The following is a 7,626-nucleotide window of genomic DNA, read 5'->3' on the forward strand; positions in this document are numbered from 1 at the left end:
GAAACCGTAGCTGTGGAATTAATATAATTTTGCATACGGGCATACAAGTCTAGTATCCCATCAACTCCCACAATTAACCATAAACGGTTAATGGAACACCCTTGAGAGTATCGATACTTGAAAATTTCGTATACGGGCACGAGTCTAGTATCCCATCAACTCCCACAATTTACCATAAACGGTTAATGGAACACCCTTGAGAGTATCGATACGCATTTAAATCAGCCCGCCAGGCCAATGGGCTGTCAGGGAAAATGGAGCGGTCAGACCGTAGAACAAAGAAGAGAAAATTCACGAGGTGTGAAATTGAGATGCTCCTCACGGAGGAAGAGGCCAGACGGGCCGTAGTTTTTTGGTGGAAACAGTTCTGGCGTAACCGATAAAATACAGTTTAGTGGAGTGGCAGCGTGTCACAGTATCCGAAACATTTATTTAAAAATAAATCTTTTTGTTTTTTAAAGAGGATGCAGAGAAGGGCATTGCTGCATACCTGAAAGTTCCTAGTACCGCCTATATAAAAAAATAAATAAATAAAAATGAGGTTAGGCCACCTGCCAGGAAGTGACAACAGTTATTACCATTAACTGAGTCATGACGTTTATCAGCCTGCGATGAGGCGTGATCAAAATACAATACAATAATACTTTGTCTGATTACACAGAAATTTATCTTGCATCTTAAAAGCGTAACGGGCCTGGTATCCCGCCCCAGTAACCCCCACAACCGGTCAGCGGAGCAGCCAGTGTGAATATGGAATGCATATAAATCAGCTTTTCATTCACACGGTGCGAAACTGAGACCTTCCTCACAGAGGCAGTGGCCACACAGGCCGATTGTATGGCGGCCATAATAATGATAGTAATAGCAATAGTAATAGTAATGTAATAGTAATAGCACAAGCAATTGTAATAGTAGTAATAGCAATAGTAATAGCTATTGTAATAGTGGTAGTAGTAGTAATAGTAGCAGCAGCAGCAGTAGTAGTAGTAGTAGTAATGGTAATATTAATAGCTATTGTAATAGCAATAGTAACACCTATTGTAATAGTAGTAGTAATAACAGTAGTAGCAGCAGTGGTAGTAGTAGTAATAGTAATAGTACAAGCAATTGTAATAGTAATAGTAATAGCTATTGTAATAGCAATAGTAATAGCTATTGTAATAGTAGTAGTAGTATTAACAGTAGTAGCAGCAGCTACTACTACTTACACTCTGGCTTTCAGGTGGTTCTAAGAGACCACGGGATTGCGAGCACAGACTAGGGGTGCTCAGATCTCTTTCACTTTTGGCACACTCAAAGCGGTAGACGGTCATGAGGGGGAAGCTCTCCCCCAGCATCACCAAGGCCAACGTGTCACAGTTCTGGCCATGAGCGATGAATTAACATTTGTGGAGCGGTCCCATGTCACAGCGGCTGTGAACGCTGCCAGGCCCCAAAGCCGAATGATTTAGCGAATTAAAAAGAACTGGTTGGACATTAAAGTGGAGCGAGCTCCATAACGTTTGGGACAAAGACATATTTTTTATTTTTACTATTTGGCTTTGCACCCCACAATTTTAGATTTGTAAAAAAGAAAAGAAAAAAACTAAAAACATTCTCAGCTGTTATTGAAGGGTATTGTATACATTATGGAGTGTATATACATATATATATATATATATATATATATATATACTCTGCGATAGATTGAAGGCCTGTCCAGGGTGTAATCCTGCCTCTCACCCAATGCATGTTGGGATGGGCTTCCACACCCCCGCGACCCTGCCCAGGATAAGCGGGCATAGATTATGGATGGATGGATGGATGGATACGTATATGCATACATATAAATATACATATGTCCCAGGATATTTCCCTGCACAAGGGCCCTGTAGATTTAGCTGTGGGGATTCAGCACCACGGGGTGCCGTCTGGGCACTGACTTTAAAGGCATCTGCTTTAAGCAAACACAGCGTTAACGCTCCAGATGTGGAATAATTACAGTTACTGGAGAGTAAACACTACATTCATCATACAGATGGCCGTGGGAATGAGTCAAATCCCCCTTTTCTCCTCCTCCTCCCCAACTTCCTCACATCTGTCCTCCCCTCCCTTCTTCCCTCCCCTCCCTTCCCCTCTCCCCTCCCCTCTCCACACCTCATCTCTCCCATTGGGAGTGACATTACGCTCCCCCACAGTCCCCATTTTAGGGTTTGTTGCTTCTTTTCCATGAAAAAATAATGTTACTTCATAACACCAGTCAAAATGGGTTTGTGGTCAATTGCATTAAAATTCCTGTTCACAAAATGTCCAAATTCCAATTTCATTGCTTAAATCTTCCCGGAATTCCAATTAATTAGTTTCTTCTTTCATGAGATTTGAACTGGACATCTCCCATCAATGTCAGTTCAAACTATAATTGATCTCAACCCTCTTAGGAGTGTGGTCCAACTGAGCCCTGAATCAAGATCAACTTCCTGTCCATCCCCACATTGGGCTGAGACTGCATTTGTGTGTGTGTGTGTATATGTGTGTGTGTATGAGTGTGCGTGTGTGCGTGTGTGCGTTTGTGTATGTGTGAGAGAGAGAGTGTGAGTGTGTGTGTGTGTGGGTGTGTGTGTGTGTGTGTGTGTATGAGTGTGAGTGTGTGTAGAGTGTGTGTGTGTGTGAGAGAGTGTGAGTGTCTGTGTGTGTTTGTGTGTATAGTCTGGCTGCTTGCATGGTTGTCTTTTCGCACACACAACTGCCTTTTCCCCCCCCATGCGCTGCACAATACCAAGCTAATTTATGAAGCCTCCTGGCTCTGCTGAGATCCAGCCAATCCTGGCAGAATACCTTGCTGCAATCACACGTCCGCTTCGTACAGCTCTGAAGCAAACAAACCAACAGACAAACAAACCGCAGAAATCGCGTTCACCTGCTTTCCAAAAGCTAATGTTCTATACCCACAAACCATCTGTGAGGAGCCTTTGGCTCCCAGGAGGAAAGCATTAAACGCGTCCATCTGTTGCACGGCAACGCGACTGGCTTCAGTCAAGGCCGAGTAATCACGAGCTCTCGTCTCGGCCGCCAGATCGTGACGGGCGAGATGGGCGAGGCCGCCGGGGGAAGGACCGCCACGCCCGCGGACAGCGCCCGGGATTCCGAGCGCCGTTCGAACAAACGACGACGGCAAACGACGGGCGGCAGCGGCGGCGGCGTGCCGCGTCGCCAAACTCGGGGGACGAACGATCCAATCGCACGCTCGCAGAACCCCAGCTTTGCGTCCGTAAATGCCCGCCCTGTGCCTGTGCGCCAAACGCGCGGTCTGACGGCTGTGTTTCGACCGTGCTTCCAGCACAGATGTTTCACTCACAGCACACCACTGCCCGCGGAAATTAAACCGTGATGAACATGGAAACAACTTCATTTACTATAACGGACCAGATGTTACAAAATCTTTTTTTTTTTTTTTTTTTGACCAGAATCTGAAAGGGTGCGTTTGGTTCCTAAATTCAGACAGAATGGCCGTGTGAGTGAGGGGGAGGACTGATGCAGCCAGGGGAACAGCTGAGCTGTCGTTGGGCTTTGTCATATGGTCGTGAGGCTAAGGGGAAGTGGCCCTGAGGAAAGGCAAGAATGACAGGTTTCCAGTCAATTTGAAGGTTGTGCGACTCTTCACTTGTGTGTGTGTACCTCTGAGTGTGTGTGTGTGTGTGTGTGTACCTGTGCATGCACCTCTGAGTGTGTGTGTGTGTAAGAGAGCGGGAGGGAGAGAGAGAAATGAAGCTCATTTGAATTTTAGAGAGGAAAAAGGAAAAGAGAGACAGCACTGTAGAGGAGTCAGTGGAAGGCGCACATGACTCCCTCCCAGCAGGCTGCAGTGTTCACCACCCGTCTGCCAGAGGGGACTTCCTGCCAGTTCGGCTAACTCAGGAGAGCCAAGTCTTCGAAAGCCTGCAGGCGCTCGGCAACCAGGGAAACCTGTGCCGCCATCCCGCTGCCATCGCGCCGCCATCCCGCTGCCACCCCGCCGCCATCGCGCCGCCATCCCGCTGCCATCGCGCCGCCATCCCGCTGCCACCCCGCCGCCATCGCGCCGCCATCCCGCTGCCATCCCCCATCCTCAGGGCGAGGGCTCGGTGGAGCAGATCACCGGGACGCTCAACGCTGGAGGCGCTTCTGCCGACGTCCCACCACCAGCCAGCGAGACTGACCCTCGCCCCCGCCCACCCCCGCTGCTGTCCTATCAGTACACTGCGGTCCTGCCCCCTAGTAGACCTCATCTTCTAACTGCTAACCTCAGTTCAAATGTGAGGGGGGTTCTGTTTGCCTGCAGCGCCATGGTAACCAGGCAGACCAGCTGTGCCGAGACTTTTATCATTCACCGTATCTCATTTTATTCCATTTCACTGACCTCCGCAGACCTCCGTCTACAAAAAAATAAAATGCAATACAATAAAATAAAATAAAATTAAATATCTGCTTCAACCAATCCGCTTAGCATCGCAGGAGGGTTAAATTCACAGCGCTGTGACAAACGAGATTAAAACGACACAGCAGACAGGAAGATTAAATTCGCACCGTAACAGAAGGAAGCTCGACGCCGCAGCCGCTGGAGGATCCCGCTCGCATTCCAAAGCGCAAATTACAAAACGCAACGCTGGGCCCTCGGTAATCTGCGCCATTAAGGATCCGGGCGTGAGATCAAAACAACGGGCCGTCCTAATGAGCGGAACCATGCAGGTAACCATGGAAACCTGCCCTCATACCACTTCGTGTCCCCAGTCAATCTCAGTGGATTGACACCGGCCAGGTGTCAACTTTTAACGTGCTCGCGTGAAGGGTTTAATTCTAGGACCCATTAAATGCAGGGGGTAGACAGGCACGTCTAACAGATGTGACACGGGGTTCTGTGCGACTGACTGATTTGATCATGGGCAAGCCAGTGTTCTGCTGCATTGCAGCGTGTCTGCGCCGAAATGTGTCCCAACCTCCTGTGCTATGATGTGTACTAATGGGGGGGGGGAGACGCACATATCAGTGAGAAAGCAGTTTGTTCCAGTGGGAACAGGAGAGGTGCTTGTAAATGCATGCAAACGCATGTAACAGCAGAAGGGATGGATGTAACAGCAGAAGGGATGAATGTAACAGCAGTAGGGATGGATGTAACAGCAGAAGGGATGGATGTAACAGCAGAAGGGATGGATGTAACAGCAGAAGGGATGGATGTAACAGCAGAAGGGATAGATGTAACAGCAGAAGGGATAGATGTAACAGCAGAAGGGATAGATGTAACAGCAGTAGGGATGGATGTAACACCTGGAGATGTGAACAGCCTGCACTCTCTCCCATGTTCCCATCCACAGGGCACGAGGGGTCACCGAATGGATTGATGACTTTGATGTGAATCACATGGTTACGGCCGTCACGGTCACCCTATCTCAACATAATTGGGAACACCTATGGGAGATTTTGGACTCTCCCTCTCTCCCTCTCTCCCTCTCTTTGACAAACACGCAAGTGAAAACTGTAGTTACCACATCTCCCCCCGGTCCACCTGTTCCGTCCCTCCCCAGGGGTGTCATGTCCGGCTTGTGATGGGGTCGTGGTCTACCGCAACGACCGCCGGGGCCTGTTGCCATGGCCCGTTGCCATGGGAGAGGAGGCCAAGGTGAGGAAGGTGAAGACGCCACTCCCGCAGCTCGGTGCGCCAGTGTAATAACGGCATTGGTATTGCATGGAAAACACTGCACGGGAAAATCACAGAGCGGCTGCCCTTTAGCATCAAAAGCAGCGACAGGCTGTACGTCTGCTGCTGGCGGACTGTGAACGTAACTCCCCTCTCTCTCTCCACTGAAACGCTTCACTCAATGCCTGTATGGCTCCCGATGTAAATGTAAATGTGCAGCTGTGTAGATGCACTGCACGGAAGATTCCACTCGGTAAATAATCCCTGTGTTTCATTTGCCGGACAAATGAAAACTGAAATCTCTGACGAAACTTTTTTTTTTTTTGTTGCTCTGAATGCAAATTTAGTTTCATTCTTCAATTTTTTTTTTTTTTCCTTTTCTGATGTAGACAAAATGAACAGGGTGAACCTCCATGTGATGTATTTCCACTGCGTGTCAGTTAGAGCTTGCAGACAGTTTGCCTGGTGACAGCCTGAAACATTAAAATGTCTTTTTAGCTGGCTCTGGCTAATACGCTCGATTACTGTCTCCATCAGCTTCACAGGAAATGTAAACAACATGCTTCATTACTATAAACTCTTATTCATCCCCACTAAACAGCAAGCAGGCAAAAGAAAAACAGGCTGATTTAAACTGTCATTCAGAATGAATACACACAGGTTTCAGCACTCAGAAGCATGCCAAGGAAGACTGAAGACTGAGTATTGAAATGCTTGTGCAATAAATCTATTCTGCTGTCCCTTTATCTTACGTTAGTTTAATTGCAACGAGCAGGTTATGTAGCTATTTCAAATAATCATGCTAAAGCAGTAGTCTATGCATAGTATCAAACAATTAGCCGAACATCAATTTTAAAGAGAATTATCCAACCACAAAATCCACAAACCACATAAAATCAAAAAGTCTGTATTACTTTTTTCAATTATTAAATTTCGTACAACTACAGCAACCTGGCAGGAGATGACCCGTGAACGAAATCGGTGGCGGATGGAGAAATTAAGGTGAAGGCTCCTGTAAAATCACCCGTTGTCCTTAAAATCGACACAAAAAAATGGTTCCAATGAAAACAAGACGGCAGTTTTTCAACGGCCACCGCGGCATTGCGAAGTCAGCCACGGACCGTCACACCGGTCTGACAGAGAAGAGGGCAATCTGTGAGAACGCAAGCCCAAGTGTATTATGGATCTTCAAAGGTTCTGCAGGGAGGAAGGGTTCAGGACCCCCTCCACCCGCAGTTCCCAGCCTTATCAAACAGTACAGGGAGAAGCCCCGAGGGGCCATTATCCGTACCAGCAGAGGCTGCACCCGGCACTAATCAAAGGAGGGCCAATAATTGAGAAAAAAAAAAACTTTTTTTATTTTTTTTTTTGGAAATAAAAATTGCCTTCGAAATGTATATTTAAAGTATAATATTTTATATCTCAGTAACAGTGTTACTTGTTTTGACATAACATAACATAACAATGAGAACAGACCATTCAGCTCAACAATGCTTGCCATTTTCCTGACTAAATTGTACCTATTTGTCCTGATTACCTACAGACTAGATTGCATCTAACACCTTATCAATTCTCAGCATGAAAACCCCCAGAGACTCTGCCTCTACTACATGCCCTGGCAGTCTATTTCACACATTGTCCCCTCTCCGCGTGGAAAAAATTATTCCTAATGTATGGAATTTACCTTTTCCTCATTTCTGTCCATGTCCCCTTGTCCTACTAGCAGAACGCAACCTGTTTTCTACAGTTTTTCAGTGAAACTTCATCAAGAATGGCAATCATTTTGTACCTGTCTGTACATGGCAACAGCATGCTCAGACTCCGCAGATCCTCAGCCAATCAACATCAACGGTAATTTTTTTAAAAAAGTATAAACTTTTAATAAACACATAATTCAATTCTATATCGGGGCATTCAATATTTTCAAGGAGGGGAGGGGAGGGGGTATATATGTGTACAACAATGCCTAGCTCCAA

The sequence above is a fragment of the Anguilla rostrata genome, chromosome 15 (genome assembly GCF_018555375.3).
Source record: "Anguilla rostrata isolate EN2019 chromosome 15, ASM1855537v3, whole genome shotgun sequence".
NCBI classification, from domain to species: Eukaryota; Metazoa; Chordata; class Actinopteri; order Anguilliformes; family Anguillidae; genus Anguilla; species Anguilla rostrata.